General features: G+C 44.9%; 14 non-coding genes across 14 annotated transcripts; all 14 read right to left on the reverse strand.

The window, feature by feature from the left end:
- Positions 1 to 172: 172 nt before the first annotated feature.
- Positions 173 to 287, reverse strand: LOC128488183 (U5 spliceosomal RNA). Its single transcript, XR_008353618.1, has one exon. It is a non-coding gene; the product is annotated as a U5 spliceosomal RNA (small nuclear RNA).
- Positions 288 to 1,910: 1,623 nt separating this feature from the next.
- LOC128488075 (U5 spliceosomal RNA) lies at positions 1,911 to 2,025 on the reverse strand. Its single transcript, XR_008353514.1, has one exon. It is a non-coding gene; the product is annotated as a U5 spliceosomal RNA (small nuclear RNA).
- Positions 2,026 to 3,647: 1,622 nt separating this feature from the next.
- On the reverse strand, positions 3,648 to 3,762 carry LOC128488077 (U5 spliceosomal RNA). The gene has a single exon (XR_008353516.1). It is a non-coding gene; the product is annotated as a U5 spliceosomal RNA (small nuclear RNA).
- Positions 3,763 to 6,954: 3,192 nt separating this feature from the next.
- LOC128488078 (U5 spliceosomal RNA) lies at positions 6,955 to 7,069 on the reverse strand. Its single transcript, XR_008353517.1, has one exon. It is a non-coding gene; the product is annotated as a U5 spliceosomal RNA (small nuclear RNA).
- Positions 7,070 to 8,688: 1,619 nt separating this feature from the next.
- Positions 8,689 to 8,803, reverse strand: LOC128488196 (U5 spliceosomal RNA). The gene has a single exon (XR_008353629.1). It is a non-coding gene; the product is annotated as a U5 spliceosomal RNA (small nuclear RNA).
- Positions 8,804 to 10,425: 1,622 nt separating this feature from the next.
- Positions 10,426 to 10,540, reverse strand: LOC128488079 (U5 spliceosomal RNA). Its single transcript, XR_008353518.1, has one exon. It is a non-coding gene; the product is annotated as a U5 spliceosomal RNA (small nuclear RNA).
- Positions 10,541 to 12,163: 1,623 nt separating this feature from the next.
- LOC128488080 (U5 spliceosomal RNA) lies at positions 12,164 to 12,278 on the reverse strand. The gene has a single exon (XR_008353519.1). It is a non-coding gene; the product is annotated as a U5 spliceosomal RNA (small nuclear RNA).
- Positions 12,279 to 13,901: 1,623 nt separating this feature from the next.
- Positions 13,902 to 14,016, reverse strand: LOC128488144 (U5 spliceosomal RNA). The gene has a single exon (XR_008353581.1). It is a non-coding gene; the product is annotated as a U5 spliceosomal RNA (small nuclear RNA).
- A 1,622-nt stretch (positions 14,017 to 15,638) lies between these two features.
- LOC128488153 (U5 spliceosomal RNA) lies at positions 15,639 to 15,753 on the reverse strand. The gene has a single exon (XR_008353589.1). It is a non-coding gene; the product is annotated as a U5 spliceosomal RNA (small nuclear RNA).
- A 1,623-nt stretch (positions 15,754 to 17,376) lies between these two features.
- On the reverse strand, positions 17,377 to 17,491 carry LOC128488211 (U5 spliceosomal RNA). The gene has a single exon (XR_008353643.1). It is a non-coding gene; the product is annotated as a U5 spliceosomal RNA (small nuclear RNA).
- Positions 17,492 to 19,111: 1,620 nt separating this feature from the next.
- Positions 19,112 to 19,226, reverse strand: LOC128488081 (U5 spliceosomal RNA). Its single transcript, XR_008353520.1, has one exon. It is a non-coding gene; the product is annotated as a U5 spliceosomal RNA (small nuclear RNA).
- A 1,623-nt stretch (positions 19,227 to 20,849) lies between these two features.
- Positions 20,850 to 20,964, reverse strand: LOC128488173 (U5 spliceosomal RNA). The gene has a single exon (XR_008353608.1). It is a non-coding gene; the product is annotated as a U5 spliceosomal RNA (small nuclear RNA).
- Positions 20,965 to 22,588: 1,624 nt separating this feature from the next.
- Positions 22,589 to 22,703, reverse strand: LOC128488082 (U5 spliceosomal RNA). The gene has a single exon (XR_008353521.1). It is a non-coding gene; the product is annotated as a U5 spliceosomal RNA (small nuclear RNA).
- A 1,623-nt stretch (positions 22,704 to 24,326) lies between these two features.
- Positions 24,327 to 24,441, reverse strand: LOC128488218 (U5 spliceosomal RNA). Its single transcript, XR_008353649.1, has one exon. It is a non-coding gene; the product is annotated as a U5 spliceosomal RNA (small nuclear RNA).
- Positions 24,442 to 25,367: the final 926 nt, after the last annotated feature.

The raw sequence follows: 25,367 nt of genomic DNA on the forward strand, positions 1-25,367 counted from the left end.
GAGGGCGTGGTCTAACTCTGCCTCATTAAAGCATTTCTACAACCCCAAACAGTACATAGCATGACACAGGCAGGATATTTTGCGCTTCTGGATGCGACGCAGCCCTTAGCCAGGACAAAGCTTGCGACTAAAGCAAGCAATCTTTTTGATCTATCGTTAACAACAGCAAAGAAGCCCAGCAAACGCCAGGCATCAAAAAATTGATTAAGACTCATGGTCGTTCCTCCCCACGAAAATCTTTAGTAAAAGGCGAAAGATTTATTCGGTCTGAAGAGAAACCAGAGTATACCCAAGCATGTCGCAGGGCAACGGTCCGGCCACAGGCAGTGCTCCTCGAGGTTAAGGTGTGTTTAATTAATCCCACCCAGCTCTTGCCTGATCATTGGAACCTTTAACACATGCAAAACACAATTGCAAAGGGATTGGAACTATTTAATATTGGGCTGTTTTAAAGTCTTATTAAACTAACAATAAGGCGGGGCGTTTCTCGGTGCATCATGGGTATTCAAATGAGGCGGCAGCTCAAACAAACCTTCCAGCAGTCTTAGTGACTGGGGCGCGAGGTTGCTTCTTTGAAACAATGTTGTTTGCGTTAAGAAAAGAAAAGCTGAAGATTGTAACTCCCCCGCCGCTTACCTACGGGGGTCCGCAACTTCCCCTTCTGCTGCAGCCACCAGAAGTTCCTGGCACACATTCTTTGGGCTGTGTTACAAGGTTAGGGGTAAGGCTTCGGGATGGAATCTGATTACTACTCTTTTTTCCAATCGTGGCGTGCTGAACCCATCGGCTTCGCAAATACCAAGTTGCCTGATGCTGTTTCCTTTGAAAGCAAATATATCTTTTCCACAAATCCAATCTTTCTAATTAAACCACCTTTCCAAAGTTAGCGGTTAGAAACGTTTAAGCATGGAAAGGTTTGGTGATAGAGCTTGGGTTAGGGGCGGGTTAAGCTCATGGCTTTGAAGAGGCCCAGTTACAGTTAGCGTCGGAGTACTGTTAATGGTTTACGGTTGACAGTTTAGGGTTAGGTAAGGCTTAGAATCCTTCCCCATTGTGGCGTGTTTAGCCCATCCTTTTCACAAACACCAAAAAAGCCTGATTTCCTTCAATTTCTTTTTGTCTTAAGCAGCATCGCCAGTGCCAACATTTTGCACCTAAGATTATAAAAAGTACCTAACAAAATTGTTTTTGTATTAAAACTGCGGCGGGAAGAAAACGCACAAAATCTCGGACAGTTCACCATACGGCCTTGCGACGAACGAGCAAAAGGCTCACTAACGGCAGCGCACGGACGACCGGACTCCCCAGCACCGCCACAAAGAAGGAGCGCAGCACGGCATCGGAGCGGCAAAAGTCAATCCAAACATGGCAGACTAGACACTTTGCCAAAAATGAAGTCTGCAACCTGATCTTTCCACACGCATAGAGCTTCCCAACCCGTGTCGGAAAGCTTTTAAACAAATAGCAAAAAAGCTATGATCACTGAACGTACAGAGGGCGCATTAGTCCTTTCCATGCTGAAAACCGGCCCCTTAAGCGTGTGGTGAGTACTTTTTCCAGATGTTTCACTATTGATATTTGAGGAAATGAATAATACAACTGCACATGTGAGGAACAGAGATCTCAATGTTAAACATTTAAGGACAGTTGTTTTTTTTTTTTGGTTTGTTTATTATCATAAAGAACAATTGGGAATATGCTTGACAGCATATGTACAGGCTTATTTGCATACAGTCTGGAGGGCGTGGTCTAACTCTGCCTCGTTAAAGCATTTCTACAACCCCAAACAGTACATAGCATGACACAGGCAGGATATTTTGCGCTTCTGGATGCGACGCAGCCCTTAGCCAGGACGAAGCTTGCGACTAAAGCAAGCAATCTTTTTAATCTATCGTTAACAACAGCAAAGAAGCCCAGCAAACGCCAGGCATCAAAAAATTGATTAAGACTCATGGTCGTTCCTCCCCACGGAAATCTTTAGTAAAAGGCGAAAGATTTATTCGGTCTGAAGAGAAACCAGAGTATACCCAAGCATGCCGCAGGGCAACGGCCCGGCCACAGGCAGTGCTCCTCGAGGTTAAGGTGTGTTTAATTAATCCCACCCAGCTCTTGCCTGATCATTGGAACCTTTAACACATGCAAAACACAATTGCAAAGGGATTGGAACTATTTAATATTGGGCTGTTTTAAAGTCTTATTAAACTAACAATAAGGCGGGGCGTTTCTCGGTGCATCATGGGTATTCAAATGAGGCGGCAGCTCAAACAAACCTTCCAGCAGTCTTAGTGACTGGGGCGCGAGGTTGCTTCTTTGAAACAATGTTGTTTGCGTTAAGAAAAGAAAAGCTGAAGATTGTAACTCCCCCACCGCTTACCTACGGGGGTCCGCAACTTCCCCTTCTGCTGCAGCCACCAGAAGTTCCTGGCACACATTCTTTGGGCTGCGTTACAAGGTTAGGGGTAAGGCTTCGGGATGGAATCTGATTACTACTCTTTTTTCCAATCGTGGCGTGCTGAACCCATCGGCTTCACAAATACCAAGTTGCCTGATGCTGTTTCCTTTGAAAGCAAATATATCTTTTCCACAAATCCAATCTTTCTTATTAAACCACCTTTCCAAAGTTAGCGGTTAGAAACGTTTAAGCATGGAAAGGTTTGGTGATAGAGCTTGGGTTAGGGGCGGGTTAAGCTCATGGCTTTGAAGAGGCCCAGTTACAGTTAGCGTCGGAGTACTGTTAATGGTTTACGGTTGACAGTTTAGGGTTAGGTAAGGCTTAGAATCCTTCCCCATTGTGGCGTGTTTAGCCCATCCTTTTCACAAACACCAAAAAAGCCTGATTTCCTTCAATTTCTTTTTGTCTTAAGCAGCATCACCAGTGCCAACATTTTGCACCTAAGATTATAAAAAGTACCTAACAAAATTGTTTTTGTATTAAAACTGCGGCGGGAAGAAAACGCACAAAATCTCGGACAGTTCACCATACGGCCTTGCGACGAACGAGCAAAAGGCTCACTGACGGCAGCGCACGGACGACCGGACTCCCCAGCACCGCCACAAAGAAGGAGCGCAGCACGGCATCGGAGCGGCAAAAGTCAATCCAAACACGGCAGACTAGACACTTTGCCAAAAATGAAGTCTGCAACCTGATCTTTCCACACGCATAGAGCTTCCCAACTCGTGTCGGAAAGCTTTTAAACAAATAGCAAAAAAGCTATGATCACTGAACGTACAGAGGGCGCATTAGTCCTTTCCATGCTGAAAACCGGCCCCTTAAGCGTGTGGTGAGTACTTCTTCCAGATGTTTCACTATTGATATTTGAGGAAATGAATAATACAACTGCACATGTGAGGAACAGAGATCTCAATGTTAAACATTTAAGGACAGTTGTTTTTTTTTTTGGTTTGTTTATTATCATAAAGAACAATTGGGAATATGCTTGAAAGCATATGTACAGGCTTATTTGCATACAGTCTGGAGGGCGTGGTCTAACTCTGCCTTGTTAAAGCATTTCTACAACCCCAAACAGTACATAGCATGACACAGGCAGGATATTTTGCGCTTCTGGATGCAACGCAGCTCTTAGCCAGGACGAAGCTTGCGACTAAAGCAAGCAATCTTTTTGATCTATCGTTAACAACAGCAAAGAAGCCCAGCAAACGCCAGGCATCAAAAAATTGATTAAGACTCATGGTCGTTCCTCCCCACGGAAATCTTTAGTAAAAGGCGAAAGATTTATTCGGTCTGAAGAGAAACCAGAGTATACCCAAGCATGCCGCAGGGCAACGGCCCGGCCACAGGCAGTGCTCCTCGAGGTTAAGGTGTGTTTAATTAATCCCACCCAGCTCTTGCCTGATCAATGGAACCTTTAACACATGCAAAACACAATTGCAAAGGGATTGGAACTATTTAATATTGGGCTGTTTTAAAGTCTTATTAAACTAACAATAAGGCGGGGCGTTTCTCGGTGCATCATGGGTATTCAAATGAGGCGGCAGCTCAAACAAACCTTCCAGCAGTCTTAGTGACTGGGGCGCGAGGTTGCTTCTTTGAAACAATGTTGTTTGCGTTAAGAAAAGAAAAGCTGAAGATTGTAACTCCCCCACCGCTTACCTACGGGGGTCCGCAACTTCCCCTTCTGCTGCAGCCACCAGAAGTTCCTGGCACACATTCTTTGGGCTGCGTTACAAGGTTAGGGGTAAGGCTTCGGGATGGAATCTGATTACTACTCTTTTTTCCAATCGTGGCGTGCTGAACCCATCGGCTTCACAAATACCAAGTTGCCTGATGCTGTTTCCTTTGAAAGCAAATATATCTTTTCCACAAATCCAATCTTTCTAATTAAACCACCTTTCCAAAGTTAGCGGTTAGAAACGTTTAAGCATGGAAAGGTTTGGTGATAGAGCTTGGGTTAGGGGCGGGTTAAGCTCATGGCTTTGAAGAGGCCCAGTTACAGTTAGCGTCGGAGTACTGTTAATGGTTTACGGTTGACAGTTTAGGGTTAGGTAAGGCTTAGAATCCTTCCCCATTGTGGCGTGTTTAGCCCATCCTTTTCACAAACACCAAAAAAGCCTGATTTCCTTCAATTTCTTTTTGTCTTAAGCAGCATCGCCAGTGCCAACATTTTGCACCTAAGATTATAAAAAGTACCTAACAAAATTGTTTTTGTATTAAAACTGCGGCGGGAAGAAAACGCACAAAATCTCGGACAGTTCCCGGTCGCAGGCAACTTAGATTTTGCTCCGGGGATGGAGGACGGGTATCTTTCCTCGATGGGCTTGAACCCTAAGGCCTGCATTTCTGACTTCTGGGACAGTGGTGCTCCCCGGTCTGCTATGAGGGTTTTCCCGCCTCCTGGCCCTGGTATACTCCAAAGGTATCGCTTTTCACAACTCACGCACTACATCCACACACTTCCTGGTAAACATAACCTCACAAGGGACCTCACGGCTTTTGAACGGATCCTTCAATTGGATAAGATACCTCGGGGTGGGGTCTCGATCACATACCAGCTTTTGAACGTGGGTACCCCTGCTGCCCCCCCCTCATTTATGGGTGCTTGGGAGGAAGCCCTAGGGGAAGTCCTCACTGACAACCAGTGGGAGAAGGTTTGTGTTTTAACTCACAAAGGTTCTGTAGCCTCAAAATACCAGGAGACGGCATATAAGATTCTCACTATGTGGTACAGGACTCCAGTCTACATTGCTAAGATTAGCCCGGGGAGTGATCCGTCATGCTGGAGGTGTGGGGAGGAGATTGGTACATTTTTGCATATTTGGTGGGATTGCGAGAGGATCAGACCCTTTTGGAAGGGCGTGCTGCGTGGTGTGGGGGAGGTGTCAGGTCATGAGGTGCCATATTCCCCTGGTCTTTGCCTCATTTCCCTCACGGGTGAATCTCTGACTTCCATGAAACGTTCTGTTACTAGACACCTTCTTAATGCTGCCCGTTCCCTGATCCCCCGCTACTGGAAACGCACTGAAGCCCCATCCCTACGTCAATGGGTTACTCAGGTTGAGGAGATTAGAGAGATGGAGGAATTAGTCCACCTGTCCTCTGACAGGATGGAAGCATTTACTAAGGTCTGGGCAAGTTGGCTTTCATTCCTGTCATCCCCGGTTCTAGCTGCGCTCTTGAGGTGATGCGGTTTGGCGGTTCCCTTCCTTACTCTCTGGTCTCTACCCTCTTCATATCCTTGTCCCCCACTCTCTTTCCCCTTCCTTCTCTATTATTCCATCTCTCCACCCCCCCACCCCCCTTTTTTTTTTTTTTTTTTTTTTTTTTTTTTTTTGTGTGGTCCGGGCGGGTGTTGGATGCCACTGGGGACGATGTGTTTCGGTGGCCTGAACCACCGTAATCCCTCGTGTGTCTCCATTGTTCTGTCCTGTCTGATTTGATTGTATTCATTTGTCTTCCCATTTTTGTCCCCCTCTTGTTTATGCATGTTTTGAATTACGATGTGAGATTACTTGACCATGCACCATAGGTTGTGCTCTGTGATACTGGAGACATTTATACTCACCTGTCATCCACTGTTTTATTTTCTCTCTTTGATTGTTACATAAGCCGCCCCACGATTGTCAATTTGTTTGACCTCTTTAGCAGCCCCTGCGTGGGTTTTAACGTGATTTACTCTGCATTGTCCGACGCATGTTTAAGTGGCTCCTTCTCAGTTTTGACATTTACATGTATCTCATTGTCCGAGTGATCTTTATTGTACTGCCTTGTGTTGTACCCCATATGTGTCAATAAAAACGTTATTTACCTAAAATCTCGGACAGTTCACCATACGGCCTTGCGACGAACGAGCAAAAGGCTCACTAACGGCAGCGCAAGGACGACCGGACTCCCCAGCACCGCCACAAAGAAGGAGCGCAGCACGGCATCGGAGCGGCAAAAGTCAATCCAAACACGGCAGACTAGACACTTTGCCAAAAATGAAGTCTGCAACCTGATCTTTCCACACGCATAGAGCTTCCCAACTCGTGTCGGAAAGCTTTTAAACAAATAGCAAAAAAGCTATGATCACTGAACGTACAGAGGGCGCATTAGTCCTTTCCATGCTGAAAACCGGCCCCTTAAGCGTGTGGTGAGTACTTTTTCCAGATGTTTCACTATTGATATTTGAGGAAATGAATAATACAACTGCACATGTGAGGAACAGAGATCTCAATGTTAAACATTTAAGGACAGTTGTTTTTTTTTTTTGGTTTGTTTATTATCATAAAGAACAATTGGGAATATGCTTGAAAGCATATGTACAGGCTTATTTGCATACAGTCTGGAGGGCGTGGTCTAACTCTGCCTCGTTAAAGCATTTCTACAACCCCAAACAGTACATAGCATGTCACAGGCGGGATATTTTGCGCTTCTGGATGCGACGCAGCTCTTAGCCAGGACGAAGCTTGCGACTAAAGCAAGCAATCTTTTTGATCTATCGTTAACAACTGCAAAGAAGCCCAGCAAACGCCAGGCATCAAAAAATTGATTAAGACTCATGGTCGTTCCTCCCCACGGAAATCTTTAGTAAAAGGCGAAAGATTTATTCGGTCTGAAGAGAAACCAGAGTATACCCAAGCATGCCGCAGGGCAACGGCCCGGCCACAGGCAGTGCTCCTCGAGGTTAAGGTGTGTTTAATTAATCCCACCAGCTCTTGCCTGATCATTGGAACCTTTAACACATGCAAAACACAATTGCAAAGGGATTGGAACTATTTAATATTGGGCTGTTTTAAAGTCTTATTAAACTAACAATAAGGCGGGGCGTTTCTCGGTGCATCATGGGTATTCAAATGAGGCGGCAGCTCAAACAAACCTTCCAGCAGTCTTAGTGACTGGGGCGCGAGGTTGCTTCTTTGAAACAATGTTGTTTGCGTTAAGAAAAGAAAAGCTGAAGATTGTAACTCCCCCACCGCTTACCTACGGGGGTCCGCAACTTCCCCTTCTGCTGCAGCCACCAGAAGTTCCTGGCACACATTCTTTGGGCTGCGTTACAAGGTTAGGGGTAAGGCTTCGGGATGGAATCTGATTACTACTCTTTTTTCCAATCGTGGCGTGCTGAACCCATTGGCTTCACAAATACCAAGTTGCCTGATGCTGTTTCCTTTGAAAGCAAATATATCTTTTCCACAAATCCAATCTTTCTTATTAAACCACCTTTCCAAAGTTAGCGGTTAGAAACGTTTAAGCATGGAAAGGTTTGGTGATAGAGCTTGGGTTAGGGGCGGGTTAAGCTCATGGCTTTGAAGAGGCCCAGTTACAGTTAGCGTCGGAGTACTGTTAATGGTTTACGGTTGACAGTTTAGGGTTAGGTAAGGCTTAGAATCCTTCCCCATTGTGGCGTGTTTAGCCCATCCTTTTCACAAACACCAAAAAAGCCTGATTTCCTTCAATTTCTTTTTGTCTTAAGCAGCATCGCCAGTGCCAACATTTTGCACCTAAGATTATAAAAAGTACCTAACAAAATTGTTTTTGTATTAAAACTGCGGCGGGAAGAAAACGCACAAAATCTCGGACAGTTCACCACACGGCCTTGCGACGAACGAGCAAAAGGCTCACTAACGGCAGCGCACGGACGACCGGACTCCCCAGCACCGCCACAAAGAAGGAGCGCAGCACGGCATCGGAGCGGCAAAAGTCAATCCAAACACGGCAGACTAGACGCTTTGCCAAAAATGAAGTCTGCAACCTGATCTTTCCACACGCATAGAGCTTCCCAACTCGTGTCGGAAAGCTTTTAAACAAATAGCAAAAAAAGCTATGATCACTGAACGTACAGAGGGCGCATTAGTCCTTTCCATGCTGAAAACCGGCCCCTTAAGCGTGTGGTGAGTACTTTTTCCAGATGTTTCACTATTGATATTTGAGGAAATGAATAATACGACTGCACATGTGAGGAACAGAGATCTCAATGTTAAACATTTAAGGACAGTTTTTTTTTTTTGGTTTGTTTATTATCATAAAGAACAATTGGGAATATGCTTGAAAGCATATGTACAGCTTATTTGCATACAGCCTGGAGGGCGTGGTCTAACTCTGCCTCATTAAAGCATTTCTACAACCCCAAACAGTACATAGCATGACACAGGCAGGATATTTTGCGCTTCTGGATGCGACGCAGCCCTTAGCCAGGACGAAGCTTGCGACTAAAGCAAGCAATCTTTTTGATCTATCGTTAACAACAGCAAAGAAGCCCAGCAAACGCCAGGCATCAAAAAATTGATTAAGACTCATGGTCGTTCCTCCCCAGGGAAATCTTTAGTAAAAGGCGAAAGATTTATTCGGTCTGAAGAGAAACCAGAGTATACCCAAGCATGCCGCAGGGCAACGGCCCGGCCACAGGCAGTGCTCCTCGAGGTTAAGGTGTGTTTAATTAATCCCACCCAGCTCTTGCCTGATCATTGGAACCTTTAACACATGCAAAACACAATTGCAAAGGGATTGGAACTATTTAATATTGGGCTGTTTTAAAGTCTTATTAAACTAACAATAAGGCGGGGCGTTTCTCGGTGCATCATGGGTATTCAAATGAGGCGGCAGCTCAAACAAACCTTCCAGCAGTCTTAGTGACTGGGGCGCGAGGTTGCTTCTTTGAAACAATGTTGTTTGCGTTAAGAAAAGAAAAGCTGAAGATTGTAACTCCCCCACCGCTTACCTACGGGGGTCCGCAACTTCCCCTTCTGCTGCAGCCACCAGAAGTTCCTGGCACACATTCTTTGGGCTGCGTTACAAGGTTAGGGGTAAGGCTTCGGGATGGAATCTGATTACTACTCTTTTTTCCAATCGTGGCGTGCTGAACCCATCGGCTTCACAAATACCAAGTTGCCTGATGCTGTTTCCTTTGAAAGCAAATATATCTTTTCCACAAATCCAATCTTTCTAATTAAACCACCTTTCCAAAGTTAGCGGTTAGAAACGTTTAAGCATGGAAAGGTTTGGTGATAGAGCTTGGGTTAGGGGCGGGTTAAGCTCATGGCTTTGAAGAGGCCCAGTTACAGTTAGCGTCGGAGTACTGTTAATGGTTTACGGTTGACAGTTTAGGGTTAGGTAAGGCTTAGAATCCTTCCCCATTGTGGCGTGTTTAGCCCATCCTTTTCACAAACACCAAAAAAGCCTGATTTCCTTCAATTTCTTTTTGTCTTAAGCAGCATCGCCAGTGCCAACATTTTGCACCTAAGATTATAAAAAGTACCTAACAAAATTGTTTTTGTATTAAAACTGCGGCGGGAAGAAAACGCACAAAATCTCGGACAGTTCACCATACGGCCTTGCGACAAACGAGCAAAAGGCTCACTGACGGCAGCGCACGGACGACCGGACTCCCCAGCACCGCCACAAAGAAGGAGCGCAGCACGGCATCGGAGCGGCAAAAGTCAATCCAAACACGGCAGACTAGACACTTTGCCAAAAATGAAGTCTGCAACCTGATCTTTCCACACGCATAGAGCTTCCCAACTCGTGTCGGAAAGCTTTTAAACAAATAGCAAAAAATCTATGATCACTGAACGTACAGAGGGCGCATTAGTCCTTTCCATGCTGAAAACCGGCCCCTTAAGCGTGTGGTGAGTACTTCTTCCAGATGTTTCACTATTGATATTTGAGGAAATGAATAATACAACTGCACATGTGAGGAACAGAGATCTCAATGTTAAACATTTAAGGACAGTTGTTTTTTTTTTTGGTTTGTTTATTATCATAAAGAACAATTGGGAATATGCTTGAAAGCATATGTACAGGCTTATTTGCATACAGTCTGGAGGGCGTGGTCTAACTCTGCCTTGTTAAAGCATTTCTACAACCCCAAACAGTACATAGCATGACACAGGCAGGATATTTTGCGCTTCTGGATGCAACGCAGCTCTTAGCCAGGACGAAGCTTGCGACTAAAGCAAGCAATCTTTTTGATCTATCGTTAACAACAGCAAAGAAGCCCAGCAAACGCCAGGCATCAAAAAATTGATTAAGACTCATGGTCGTTCCTCCCCACGGAAATCTTTAGTAAAAGGCGAAAGATTTATTCGGTCTGAAGAGAAACCAGAGTATACCCAAGCATGCCGCAGGGCAACGGCCCGGCCACAGGCAGTGCTCCTCGAGGTTAAGGTGTGTTTAATTAATCCCACCCAGCTCTTGCCTGATCATTGGAACCTTTAACACATGCAAAACACAATTGCAAAGGGATTAGAACTATTTAATATTGGGCTGTTTTAAAGTCTTATTAAACTAACAATAAGGCGGGGCGTTTCTCGGTGCATCATGGGTATTCAAATGAGGCGGCAGCTCAAACAAACCTTCCAGCAGTCTTAGTGACTGGGGCGCGAGGTTGCTTCTTTGAAACAATGTTGTTTGCGTTAAGAAAAGAAAAGCTGAAGATTGTAACTCCCCCACCGCTTACCTATGGGGGTCCGCAACTTCCCCTTCTGCTGCAGCCACCAGAAGTTCCTGGCACACATTCTTTGGGCTGCGTTACAAGGTTAGGGGTAAGGCTTCGGGATGGAATCTGATTACTACTCTTTTTTCCAATCGTGGCGTGCTGAACCCATCGGCTTCACAAATACCAAGTTGCCTGATGCTGTTTCCTTTGAAAGCAAATATATCTTTTCCACAAATCCAATCTTTCTAATTAAACCACCTTTCCAAAGTTAGCGGTTAGAAACGTTTAAGCATGGAAAGGTTTGGTGATAGAGCTTGGGTTAGGGGCGGGTTAAGCTCATGGCTTTGAAGAGGCCCAGTTACAGTTAGCGTCGGAGTACTGTTAATGGTTTACGGTTGACAGTTTAGGGTTAGGTAAGGCTTAGAATCCTTCCCCATTGTGGCGTGTTTAGCCCATCCTTTTCACAAACACCAAAAAAGCCTGATTTCCTTCAATTTCTTTTTGTCTTAAGCAGCATCGCCAGTGCCAACATTTTGCACCTAAGATTATAAAAAGTACCTAACAAAATTGTTTTTGTATTAAAACTGCGGCGGGAAGAAAACGCACAAAATCTCGGACAGTTCACCATACGGCCTTGCGACGAACGAGCAAAAGGCTCACTAACGGCAGCGCACGGACGACCGGACTCCCCAGCACCGCCACAAAGAAGGAGCGCAGCACGGCATCGGAGCGGCAAAAGTCAATCCAAACACGGCAGACTAGACACTTTGCCAAAAATGAAGTCTGCAACCTGATCTTTCCACACGCATAGAGCTTCCCAACTCGTGTCGGAAAGCTTTCAAACAAATAGCAAAAAAGCTATGATCACTGAACGTACGGAGGGCGCATTAGTCCTTTCCATGCTGAAAACCGGCCCCTTAAGCGTGTGGTGAGTACTTTTTCCAGATGTTTCACTATTGATATTTGAGGAAATGAATAATACAACTGCACATGTGAGGAACAGAGATCTCAATGTTAAACATTTAAGGACAGTTGTTTTTTTTTTTTGGTTTGTTTATTATCATAAAGAACAATTGGGAATATGCTTGAAAGCATATGTACAGGCTTATTTGCATACAGCCTGGAGGGGGTGGTCTAACTCTGCCTCGTTAAAGCATTTCTACAACCCCAAACAGTACATAGCATGACACAGGCAGGATATTTTGCGCTTCTGGATGCGACGCAGCCCTTAGCCAGGACGAAGCTTGCGACTAAAGCAAGCAATCTTTTTGATCTATCGTTAACAACAGCAAAGAAGCCCAGCAAACGCCAGGCATCAAAAAATTGATTAAGACTCATGGTCGTTCCTCCCCACGGAAATCTTTAGTAAAAGGCGAAAGATTTATTCGGTCTGAAGAGAAACCAGAGTATACCCAAGCATGCCGCAGGGCAACGGCCCGGCCACAGGCAGTGCTCCTCGAGGTTAAGGTGTGTTTAATTAATCCCACCCAGCTCTTGCCTGATCATTGGAACCTTTAACACATGCAAAACACAATTGCAAAGGGATTGGAACTATTTAATATTGGGCTGTTTTAAAGTCTTATTAAACTAACAATAAGGCGGGGCGTTTCTCGGTGCATCATGGGTATTCAAATGAGGCGGCAGCTCAAACAAACCTTCCAGCAGTCTTAGTGACTGGGGCGCGAGGTTGCTTCTTTGAAACAATGTTGTTTGCGTTAAGAAAAGAAAAGCTGAAGATTGTAACTCCCCCACCGCTTACCTACGGGGGTCCGCAACTTCCCCTTCTGCTGCAGCCACCAGAAGTTCCTGGCACACATTCTTTGGGCTGCGTTACAAGGTTAGGGGTAAGGCTTCGGGATGGAATCTGATTACTACTCTTTTTTCCAATCGTGGCGTGCTGAACCCATCGGCTTCACAAATACCAAGTTGCCTGATGCTGTTTCCTTTGAAAGCAAATATATCTTTTCCACAAATCCAATCTTTCTAATTAAACCACCTTTCCAAAGTTAGCGGTTAGAAACGTTTAAGCATGGAAAGGTTTGGTGATAGAGCTTGGGTTAGGGGCGGGTTAAGCTCATGGCTTTGAAGAGGCCCAGTTACAGTTAGCGTCGGAGTACTGTTAATGGTTTACGGTTGACAGTTTAGGGTTAGGTAAGGCTTAGAATCCTTCCCCATTGTGGCGTGTTTAGCCCATCCTTTTCACAAACACCAAAAAAGCCTGATTTCCTTCAATTTCTTTTTGTCTTAAGCAGCATCGCCAGTGCCAACATTTTGCACCTAAGATTATAAAAAGTACCTAACAAAATTGTTTTTGTATTAAAACTGCGGCGGGAAGAAAACGCACAAAATCTCGGACAGTTCACCATACGGCCTTGCGACGAACGAGCAAAAGGCTCACTAACGGCAGCGCACGGACGACCGGACTCCCCAGCACCGCCACAAAGAAGGAGCGCAGCACGGCATCGGAGCGGCAAAAGTCAATCCAAACACGGCAGACTAGACACTTTGCCAAAAATGAAGTCTGCAACCTGATCTTTCCACACGCATAGAGCTTCCCAACTCGTGTCGGAAAGCTTTTAAACAAATAGCAAAAAAGCTATGATCACTGAACGTACAGAGGGCGCATTAGTCCTTTCCATGCTGAAAACCGGCCCCTTAAGCGTGTGGTGAGTACTTTTTCCAGATGTTTCACTATTGATATTTGAGGAAATGAATAATACAACTGCACATGTGAGGAACAGAGATCTCAATGTTAAACATTTAAGGACAGTTGTTTTTTTTTTTTGGTTTGTTTATTATCATAAAGAACAATTGGGAATATGCTTGAAAGCATATGTACAGGCTTATTTGCATACAGCCTGGAGGGCGTGGTCTAACTCTGCCTCGTTAAAGCATTTCTACAACCCCAAACAGTACATAGCATGACACAGGCAGGATATTTTGCGCTTCTGGATGCGACGCAACCCTTAGCCAGGACGAAGCTTGCGACTAAAGCAAGCAATCTTTTTGATCTATCGTTAACAACAGCAAAGAAGCCCAGCAAACGCCAGGCATCAAAAAATTGATTAAGACTCATGGTCATTCCTCCCCACGGAAATCTTTAGTAAAAGGCGAAAGATTTATTCGGTCTGAAGAGAAACCAGAGTATACCCAAGCATGCCGCAGGGCAACGGCCCGGCCACAGGCAGTGCTCCTCGAGGTTAAGGTGTGTTTAATTAATCCCACCCAGCTCTTGCCTGATCATTGGAACCTTTAACACATGCAAAACACAATTGCAAAGGGATTGGAACTATTTAATATTGGGCTGTTTTAAAGTCTTATTAAACTAACAATAAGGCGGGGCGTTTCTCGGTGCATCATGGGTATTCAAATGAGGCGGCAGCTCAAACAAACCTTCCAGCAGTCTTAGTGACTGGGGCGCGAGGTTGCTTCTTTGAAACAATGTTGTTTGCGTTAAGAAAAGAAAAGCTGAAGATTGTAACTCCCCCACCGCTTACCTATGGGGGTCCGCAACTTCCCCTTCTGCTGCAGCCACCAGAAGTTCCTGGCACACATTCTTTGGGCTGCGTTACAAGGTTAGGGGTAAGGCTTCGGGATGGAATCTGATTACTACTCTTTTTTCCAATCGTGGCGTGCTGAACCCATCGGCTTCACAAATACCAAGTTGCCTGATGCTGTTTCCTTTGAAAGCAAATATATCTTTTCCACAAATCCAATCTTTCTAATTAAACCACCTTTCCAAAGTTAGCGGTTAGAAACGTTTAAGCATGGAAAGGTTTGGTGATAGAGCTTGGGTTAGGGGCGGGTTAAGCTCATGGCTTTGAAGAGGCCCAGTTACAGTTAGCGTCGGAGTACTGTTAATGGTTTACGGTTGACAGTTTAGGGTTAGGTAAGGCTTAGAATCCTTCCCCATTGTGGCGTGTTTAGCCCATCCTTTTCACAAACACCAAAAAAGCCTGATTTCCTTCAATTTCTTTTTGTCTTAAGCAGCATCGCCAGTGCCAACATTTTGCACCTAAGATTATAAAAAGTACCTAACAAAATTGTTTTTGTATTAAAACTGCGGCGGGAAGAAAACGCACAAAATCTCGGACAGTTCACCATACGGCCTTGCGACGAACGAGCAAAAGGCTCACTAACGGCAGCGCACGGACGACCGGACTCCCCAGCACCGCCACAAAGAAGGAGCGCAGCACGGCATCGGAGCGGCAAAAGTCAATCCAAACACGGCAGACTAGACACTTTGCCAAAAATGAAGTCTGCAACCTGATCTTTCCACACGCATAGAGCTTCCCAACTCGTGTCGGAAAGCTTTTAAACAAATAGCAAAAAAGCTATGATCACTGAACGTACAGAGGGCGCATTAGTCCTTTCCATGCTGAAAACCGGCCCCTTAAGCGTGTGGTGAGTACTTTTTCCAGATGTTTCACTATTGATATTTGAGGAAATGAATAATACAACTGCACATGTGAGGAACAGAGATCTCAATGTTAAACATTTAAGGACAGTTGTTTTTTTTTTTGGTTTGTTTATTATCATAAAGAACAATTGGGAATATGCTTGAAAGCATATGTACAGGCTTATTTGCATACAGCCTGGAGGGCGTGGTCTAACTCTGCCTCGTTAAAGCATTTCTACAACCCCAAACAGTACATAGCATGACACAGGCAGGATATTTTGCGCTTCTGGATGCGACGCAGCCCTTAGCCAGGACGAAGCTTGCGACTAAAGCAGGCAATCTTTTTGATCTATCGTTAACAACAGCAAAGAAGCCCAGCAAACGCCAGGCATCAAAAAATTGATTAAGACTCATGGTCGTTCCTCCCCACGGAAATCTTTAGTAAAAGGCGAAAGATTTATTCGGTCTGAAGAGAAACCAGAATATACCCAAGCATGCCGCAGGGCAACGGCCCGGCCACAGGCAGTGCTCCTCGAGGTTAAGGTGTGTTTAATTAATCCCACCCAGCTCTTGCCTGATCATTGGAACCTTTAACACATGCAAAACACAATTGCAAAGGGATTGGAACTATTTAATATTGGGCTGTTTTAAAGTCTTATTAAACTAACAATAAGGCGGGGCGTTTCTCGGTGCATCATGGGTATTCAAATGAGGCGGCAGCTCAAACAAACCTTCCAGCAGTCTTAGTGACTGGGGCGCGAGGTTGCTTCTTTGAAACAATGTTGTTTGCGTTAAGAAAAGAAAAGCTGAAGATTGTAACTCCCCCACCGCTTACCTACGGGGGTCCGCAACTTCCCCTTCTGCTGCAGCCACCAGAAGTTCCTGGCACACATTCTTTGGGCTGCGTTACAAGGTTAGGGGTAAGGCTTCGGGATGGAATCTGATTACTACTCTTTTTTCCAATCGTGGCGTGCTGAACCCATCGGCTTCACAAATACCAAGTTGCCTGATGCTGTTTCCTTTGAAAGCAAATATATCTTTTCCACAAATCCAATCTTTCTTATTAAACCACCTTTCCAAAGTTAGCGGTTAGAAACGTTTAAGCATGGAAAGGTTTGGTGATAGAGCTTGGGTTAGGGGCGGGTTAAGCTCATGGCTTTGAAGAGGCCCAGTTACAGTTAGCGTCGGAGTACTGTTAATGGTTTACGGTTGACAGTTTAGGGTTAGGTAAGGCTTAGAATCCTTCCCCATTGTGGCGTGTTTAGCCCATCCTTTTCACAAACACCAAAAAAGCCTGATTTCCTTCAATTTCTTTTTGTCTTAAGCAGCATCACCAGTGCCAACATTTTGCACCTAAGATTATAAAAAGTACCTAACAAAATTGTTTTTGTATTAAAACTGCGGCAGGAAGAAAACGCACAAAATCTCGGACAGTTCACCATACGGCCTTGCGACAAACGAGCAAAAGGCTCACTGACGGCAGCGCACGGACGACCGGACTCCCCAGCACCGCCACAAAGAAGGAGCGCAGCACGGCATCGGGGCGGCAAAAGTCAATCCAAACACGGCAGACTAGACACTTTGCCAAAAATGAAGTCTGCAACCTGATCTTTCCACACGCATAGAGCTTCCCAACTCGTGTCGGAAAGCTTTTAAACAAATAGCAAAAAAGCTATGATCACTGAGCGTACAGAGGGCGCATTAGTCCTTTCCATGCTGAAAACCGGCCCCTTAAGCGTGTGGTGAGTACTTTTTCCAGATGTTTCACTATTGATATTTGAGGAAATGAATAATACAACTGCACATGTGAGGAACAGAGATCTCAATGTTAAACATTTAAGGACAGTTGTTTTTTTTTTTTGGTTTGTTTATTATCATAAAGAACAATTGGGAATATGCTTGAAAGCATATGTACAGGCTTATTTGCATACAGCCTGGAGGGCGTGGTCTAACTCTGCCTCGTTAAAGCATTTCTACAACCCCAAACAGTACATAGCATGACACAGGCAGGATATTTTGCGCTTCTGGATGCGACGCAGCCCTTAGCCAGGACGAAGCTTGCGACTAAAGCAGGCAATCTTTTTGATCTATCGTTAACAACAGCAAAGAAGCCCAGCAAACGCCAGGCATCAAAAAATTGATTAAGACTCATGGTCATTCCTCCCCACGGAAATCTTTAGTAAAAGGCGAAAGATTTATTCGGTCTGAAGAGAAACCAGAATATACCCAAGCATGCCGCAGGGCAACGGCCCGGCCACAGGCAGTGCTCCTCGAGGTTAAGGTGTGTTTAATTAATCCCACCCAGCTCTTGCCTGATCATTGGAACCTTTAACACATGCAAAACACAATTGCAAAGGGATTGGAACTATTTAATATTGGGCTGTTTTAAAGTCTTATTAAACTAACAATAAGGCGGGGCGTTTCTCGGTGCATCATGGGTATTCAAATGAGGCGGCAGCTCAAACAAACCTTCCAGCAGTCTTAGTGACTGGGGCGCGAGGTTGCTTCTTTGAAACAATGTTGTTTGCGTTAAGAAAAGAAAAGCTGAAGATTGTAACTCCCCCACCGCTTACCTACGGGGGTCCGCAACTTCCCCTTCTGCTGCAGCCACCAGAAGTTCCTGGCACACATTCTTTGGGCTGCGTTACAAGGTTAGGGGTAAGGCTTCGGGATGGAATCTGATTACTACTCTTTTTTCCAATCGTGGCGTGCTGAACCCATCGGCTTCACAAATACCAAGTTGCCTGATGCTGTTTCCTTTGAAAGCAAATATATCTTTTCCACAAATCCAATCTTTCTAATTAAACCACCTTTCCAAAGTTAGCGGTTAGAAACGTTTAAGCATGGAAAGGTTTGGTGATAGAGCTTGGGTTAGGGGCGGGTTAAGCTCATGGCTTTGAAGAGGCCCAGTTACAGTTAGCGTCGGAGTACTGTTAATGGTTTACGGTTGACAGTTTAGGGTTAGGTAAGGCTTAGAATCCTTCCCCATTGTGGCGTGTTTAGCCCATCCTTTTCACAAACACCAAAAAAGCCTGATTTCCTTCAATTTCTTTTTGTCTTAAGCAGCATCGCCAGTGCCAACATTTTGCACCTAAGATTATAAAAAGTACCTAACAAAATTGTTTTTGTATTAAAACTGCGGCGGGAAGAAAACGCACAAAATCTCGGACAGTTCACCATACGGCCTTGCGACGAACGAGCAAAAGGCTCACTAAGGGCAGCGCACGGACGACCGGACTCCCCAGCACCGCCACAAAGAAGGAGCGCAGCACGGCATCGGAGCGGCAAAAGTCAATCCAAACACGGCAGACTAGACACTTTGCCAAAAATGAAGTCTGCAACCTGATCTTTCCACACGCATAGAGCTTCCCAACTCGTGTCGGAAAGCTTTTAAACAAATAGCAAAAAATCTATGATCACTGAACGTACAGAGGGCGCATTAGTCCTTTCCATGCTGAAAACCGGCCCCTTAAGCGTGTGGTGAGTACTTCTTCCAGATGTTTCACTATTGATATTTGAGGAAATGAATAATACAACTGCACATGTGAGGAACAGAGATCTCAATGTTAAACATTTAAGGACAGTTGTTTTTTTTTTTGGTTTGTTTATTATCATAAAGAACAATTGGGAATATGCTTGAAAGCATATGTACAGGCTTATTTGCATACAGCCTGGAGGGCGTGGTCTAACTGCCTCGTTAAAGCATTTCTACAACCCCAAACAGTACATAGCATGACACAGGCAGGATATTTTGCGCTTCTGGATGCGACGCAGCCCTTAGCCAGGACGAAGCTTGCGACTAAAGCAAGCAATCTTTTTGATCTATCGTTAACAACAGCAAAGAAGCCCAGCAAACGCCAGGCATCAAAAAATTGATTAAGACTCATGGTCGTTCCTCCCCACGGAAATCTTTAGTAAAAGGCGAAAGATTTATTCGGTCTGAAGAGAAACCAGAGTATACCCAAGCATGCCGCAGGGCAACGGCCCGGCCACAGGCAGTGCTCCTCGAGGTTAAGGTGTGTTTAATTAATCCCACCCAGCTCTTGCCTGATCATTGGAACCTTTAACACATGCAAAACACAATTGCAAAGGGATTGGAACTATTTAATATTGGGCTGTTTTAAAGTCTTATTAAACTAACAATAAGGCGGGGCGTTTCTCGGTGCATCATGGGTATTCAAATGAGGCGGCAGCTCAAACAAACCTTCCAGCAGTCTTAGTGACTGGGGCGCGAGGTTGCTTCTTTGAAACAATGTTGTTTGCGTTAAGAAAAGAAAAGCTGAAGATTGTAACTCCCCCACCGCTTACCTATGGGGGTCCGCAACCTCCCCTTCTGCTGCAGCCACCAGAAGTTCCTGGCACACATTCTTTGGGCTGCGTTACAAGGTTAGGGGTAAGGCTTCGGGATGGAATCTGATTACTACTCTTTTTTCCAATCGTGGCGTGCTGAACCCATCGGCTTCACAAATACCAAGTTGCCTGATGCTGTTTCCTTTGAAAGCAAATATATCTTTTCCACAAATCCAATCTTTCTAATTAAACCACCTTTCCAAAGTTAGCGGTTAGAAACGTTTAAGCATGGAAAGGTTTGGTGATAGAGCTTGGGTTAGGGGCGGGTTAAGCTCATGGCTTTGAAGAGGCCCAGTTACAGTTAGCGTCGGAGTACTGTTAATGGTTTACGGTTGACAGTTTAGGGTTAGGTAAGGCTTAGAATCCTTCCCCATTGTGGCGTGTTTAGCCCATCCTTTTCACAAACACCAAAAAAGCCTGATTTCCTTCAATTTCTTTTTGTCTTAAGCAGCATCGCCAGTGCCAACATTTTGCACCTAAGATTATAAAAAGTACCTAACAAAATTGTTTTTGTATTAAAACTGCGGCGGGAAGAAAACGCACAAAATCTCAGACAGTTCACCATACGGCCTTGCGACGAACGAGCAAAGGGCTCACTAACGGCAGCGCACGGACGACCGGACTCCCCAGCACCGCCACAAAGAAGGAGCGCAGCACGGCATCGGAGCGGCAAAAGTCAATCCAAACACGGCAGACTAGACACTTTGCCAAAAATGAAGTCTGCAACCTGATCTTTCCACACGCATAGAGCTTCCCAACTCGTGTCGGAAAGCTTTCAAACAAATAGCAAAAAAGCTATGATCACTGAACGTACGGAGGGCGCATTAGTCCTTTCCATGCTGAAAACCGGCCCCTTAAGCGTGTGGTGAGTACTTTTTCCAGATGTTTCACTATTGATATTTGAGGAAATGAATAATACAACTGCACATGTGAGGAACAGAGATCTCAATGTTAAACATTTAAGGACAGTTGTTTTTTTTTTTTGGTTTGTTTATTATCATAAAGAACAATTGGGAATATGCTTGAAAGCATATGTACAGGCTTATTTGCATACAGCCTGGAGGGCGTGGTCTAACTCTGCCTCGTTAAAGCATTTCTACAACCCCAAACAGTACATAGCATGACACAGGCAGGATATTTTGCGCTTCTGGATGCGACGCAGCCCTTAGCCAGAACGAAGCTTGCGACTAAAGCAAGCAATCTTTTTGATCTATCGTTAACAACAGCAAAGAAGCCCAGCAAACGCCAGGCATCAAAAAATTGATTAAGACTCATGGTCGTTCCTCCCCACAGAAATCTTTAGTAAAAGGCGAAAGATTTATTCGGTCTGAAGAGAAACCAGAGTATACCCAAGCATGCCGCAGGGCAACGGCCCGGCCACAGGCAGTGCTCCTCGAGGTTAAGGTGTGTTTAATTAATCCCACCCAGCTCTTGCCTGATCATTGGAACCTTTAACACATGCAAAACACAATTGCAAAGGGATTGGAACTATTTAATATTGGGCTGTTTTAAAGTCTTATTAAACTAACAATAAGGCGGGGCGTTTCTCGGTGCATCATGGGTATTCAAATGAGGCGGCAGCTCAAACAAACCTTCCAGCAGTCTTAGTGACTGGGGCGCGAGGTTGCTTCTTTGAAACAATGTTGTTTGCGTTAAGAAAAGAAAAGCTGAAGATTGTAACTCCCCCACCGCTTACCTACGGGGGTCCGCAACTTCCCCTTCTGCTGCAGCCACCAGAAGTTCCTGGCACACATTCTTTGGGCTGCGTTACAAGGTTAGGGGTAAGGCTTCGGGATGGAATCTGATTACTACTCTTTTTTCCAATCGTGGCGTGCTGAACCCATCGGCTTCACAAATACCAAGTTGCCTGATGCTGTTTCCTTTGAAAGCAAATATATCTTTTCCACAAATCCAATCTTTCTAATTAAACCACCTTTCCAAAGTTAGCGGTTAGAAACGTTTAAGCATGGAAAGGTTTGGTGATAGAGCTTGGGTTAGGGGCGGGTTAAGCTCATGGCTTTGAAGAGGCCCAGTTACAGTTAGCGTCGGAGTACTGTTAATGGTTTACGGTTGACAGTTTAGGGTTAGGTAAGGCTTAGAATCCTTCCCCATTGTGGCGTGTTTAGCCCATCCTTTTCACAAACACCAAAAAAGCCTGATTTCCTTCAATTTCTTTTTGTCTTAAGCAGCATCGCCAGTGCCAACATTTTGCACCTAAGATTATAAAAAGTACCTAACAAAATTGTTTTTGTATTAAAACTGCGGCGGGAAGAAAACGCACAAAATCTCGGACAGTTCACCATACGGCCTTGCGACGAACGAGCAAAAGGCTCACTAACGGCAGCGCACGGACGACCGGACTCCCCAGCACCGCCACAAAGAAGGAGCGCAGCACGGCATCGGAGCGGCAAAAGTCAATCCAAACACGGCAGACTAGACACTTTGCCAAAAATGAAGTCTGCAACCTGATCTTTCCACACGCATAGAGCTTCCCAACTCGTGTCGGAAAGCTTTTAAACAAATAGCAAAAAAGCTATGATCACTGAACGTACAGAGGGCGCATTAGTCCTTTCCATGCTGAAAACCGGCCCCTTAAGCGTGTGGTGAGTACTTTTTCCAGATGTTTCACTATTGATATTTGAGGAAATGAATAATACAACTGCACATGTGAGGAACAGAGATCTCAATGTTAAACATTTAAGGACAGTTGTTTTTTTTTTTTTGGTTTGTTTATTATCATAAAGAACAATTGGGAATATGCTTGAAAGCATATGTACAGGCTTATTTGCATACAGTCTGGAGGGCGTGGTCTAACTCTGCCTCGTTAAAGCATTTCTACAACCCCAAACAGTACATAGCATGACACAGGCAGGATATTTTGCGCTTCTGGATGCGACGCAGCCCTTAGCCAGGACGAAGCTTGCGACTAAAGCAAGCAATCTTTTTGATCTATCGTTAACAACAGCAAAGAAGCCCAGCAAACGCCAGGCATCAAAAAATTGATTAAGACTCATGGTCGTTCCTCCCCACGGAAATCTTTAGTAAAAGGCGAAAGATTTATTCGGTCTGAAGAGAAACCAGAGTATACCCAAGCATGCCGCAGGGCAACGGCCCGGCCACAGGCAGTGCTCCTCGAGGTTAAGGTGTGTTTAATGAATCCCACCCAGCTCTTGCCTGATCATTGGAACCTTTAACACATGCAAAACACAATTGCAAAGGGATTGGAACTATTTAATATTGGGCTGTTTTAAAGTCTTATTAAACTAACAACAAGGCGGGGCGTTTCTCGGTGCATCATGGGTATTCAAATGAGGCGGCAGCTCAAACAAACCTTCCAGCAGTCTTAGTGACTGGGGCGCGAGGTTGCTTCTTTGAAACAATGTTGTTTGCGTTAAGAAAAGAAAAGCTGAAGATTGTAACTCCCCCACCGCTTACCTACGGGGGTCCGCAACTTCCCCTTCTGCTGCAGCCATCAGAAGTTCCTGGCACACATTCTTTGGGCTGTGTTACAAGGTTAGGGGTAAGGCTTCGGGATGGAATCTGATTACTACTCTTTTTTCCAATCGTGGCGTGCTGAACCCATCGGCTTCACAAATACCAAGTTGCCTGATGCTGTTTCCTTTGAAAGCAAATATATCTTTTCCACAAATCCAATCTTTCTAATTAAACCACCTTTCCAAAGTTAGCGGTTAGAAACGTTTAAGCATGGAAAGGTTTGGTGATAGAGCTTGGGTTAGGGGCGGGTTAAGCTCATGGCTTTGAAGAGGCCCAGTTACAGTTAGCGTCGGAGTACTGTTAATGGTTTACGGTTGACAGTTTAGGGTTAGGTAAGGCTTAGAATCCTTCCCCATTGTGGCGTGTTTAGCCCATCCTTTTCACAAACACCAAAAAAGCCTGATTTCCTTCAATTTCTTTTTGTCTTAAGCAGCATCGCCAGTGCCAACATTTTGCACCTAAGATTATAAAAAGTACCTAACAAAATTGTTTTTGTATTAAAACTGCGGCGGGAAGAAAACGCACAAAATCTCGGACAGTTCACCATACGGCCTTGCGACGAACGAGCAAAAGGCTCACTAAGGGCAGCGCACGGACGACCGGACTCCCCAGCACCGCCACAAAGAAGGAGCACAGCACGGCATCGGAGCGGCAAAAGTCAATCCAAACACGGCAGACTAGACACTTTGCCAAAAATGAAGTCTGCAACCTGATCTTTCCACACGCATAGAGCTTCCCAACTCGTGTCGGAAAGCTTTTAAACAAATAGCAAAAAAGCTATGATCACTGAACGTACAGAGGGCGCATTAGTCCTTTCCATGCTGAAAACCGGCCCCTTAAGCGTGTGGTGAGTACTTTTTCCAGATGTTTCACTATTGATATTTGAGGAAATGAATAATACAACTGCACATGTGAGGAACAGAGATCTCAATGTTAAACATTTAAGGACAGTTGTTTTTTTTTTTTGGTTTGTTTATTATCATAAAGAACAATTGGGAATATGCTTGAAAGCATATGTACAGGCTTATTTGCATACAGCCTGGAGGGCGTGGTCTAACTCTGCCTCGTTAAAGCATTTCTACAACCCCAAACAGTACATAGCATGACACAGGCAGGATATTTTGCGCTTCTGGATGCGACGCAGCCCTTAGCCAGGACGAAGCTTGCGACTAAAGCAAGCAATCTTTTTGATCTATCGTTAACAACAGCAAAGAAGCCCAGCAAACGCCAGGCATCAAAAAATTGATTAAGACTCATGGTCGTTCCTCCCCACGGAAATCTTTAGTAAAAGGCGAAAGATTTATTCAGTCCGAAGAGAAACCAGAGTATACCCAAGCATGCCGCAGGGCAACGGCCCGGCCACAGGCAGTGCTCCTCGAGGTTAAGGTGTGTTTAATTAATCCCACCCAGCTCTTGCCTGATCATTGGAACCTTTAACACATGCAAAACACAATTGCAAAGGGATTGGAACTATTTAATATTGGGCTGTTTTAAAGTCTTATTAAACTAACAATAAGGCGGGGCGTTTCTCGGTGCATCATGGGTATTCAAATGAGGCGGCAGCTCAAACAAACCTTCCAGCAGTCTTAGTGACTGGGGCGCGAGGTTGCTTCTTTGAAACAATGTTGTTTGCGTTAAGAAAAGAAAAGCTGAAGATTGTAACTCCCCCACCGCTTACCTACGGGGGTCCGCAACTTCCCCTTCTGCTGCAGCCACCAGAAGTTCCTGGCACACATTCTTTGGGCTGCGTTACAAGGTTAGGGGTAAGGCTTCGGGATGGAATCTGATTACTACTCTTTTTTCCAATCGTGGCGTGCTGAACCCATCGGCTTCACAAATACCAAGTTGCCTGATGCTGTTTCCTTTGAAAGCAAATATATCTTTTCCACAAATCCAATCTTTCTTATTAAACCACCTTTCCAAAGTTAGCGGTTAGAAACGTTTAAGCATGGAAAGGTTTGGTGATAGAGCTTGGGTTAGGGGCGGGTTAAGCTCATGGCTTTGAAGAGGCCCAGTTACAGTTAGCGTCGGAGTACTGTTAATGGTTTACGGTTGACAGTTTAGGGTTAGGTAAGGCTTAGAATCCTTCCCCATTGTGGCGTGTTTAGCCCATCCTTTTCACAAACACCAAAAAAGCCTGATTTCCTTCAATTTCTTTTTGTCTTAAGCAGCATCGCCAGTGCCAACATTTTGCACCTAAGATTATAAAAAGTACCTAACAAAATTGTTTTTGTATTAAAACTGCGGCGGGAAGA

This window comes from Spea bombifrons, chromosome 3 (genome assembly GCF_027358695.1).
Source record: "Spea bombifrons isolate aSpeBom1 chromosome 3, aSpeBom1.2.pri, whole genome shotgun sequence".
Taxonomy (NCBI): Eukaryota; Metazoa; Chordata; class Amphibia; order Anura; family Pelobatidae; genus Spea; species Spea bombifrons.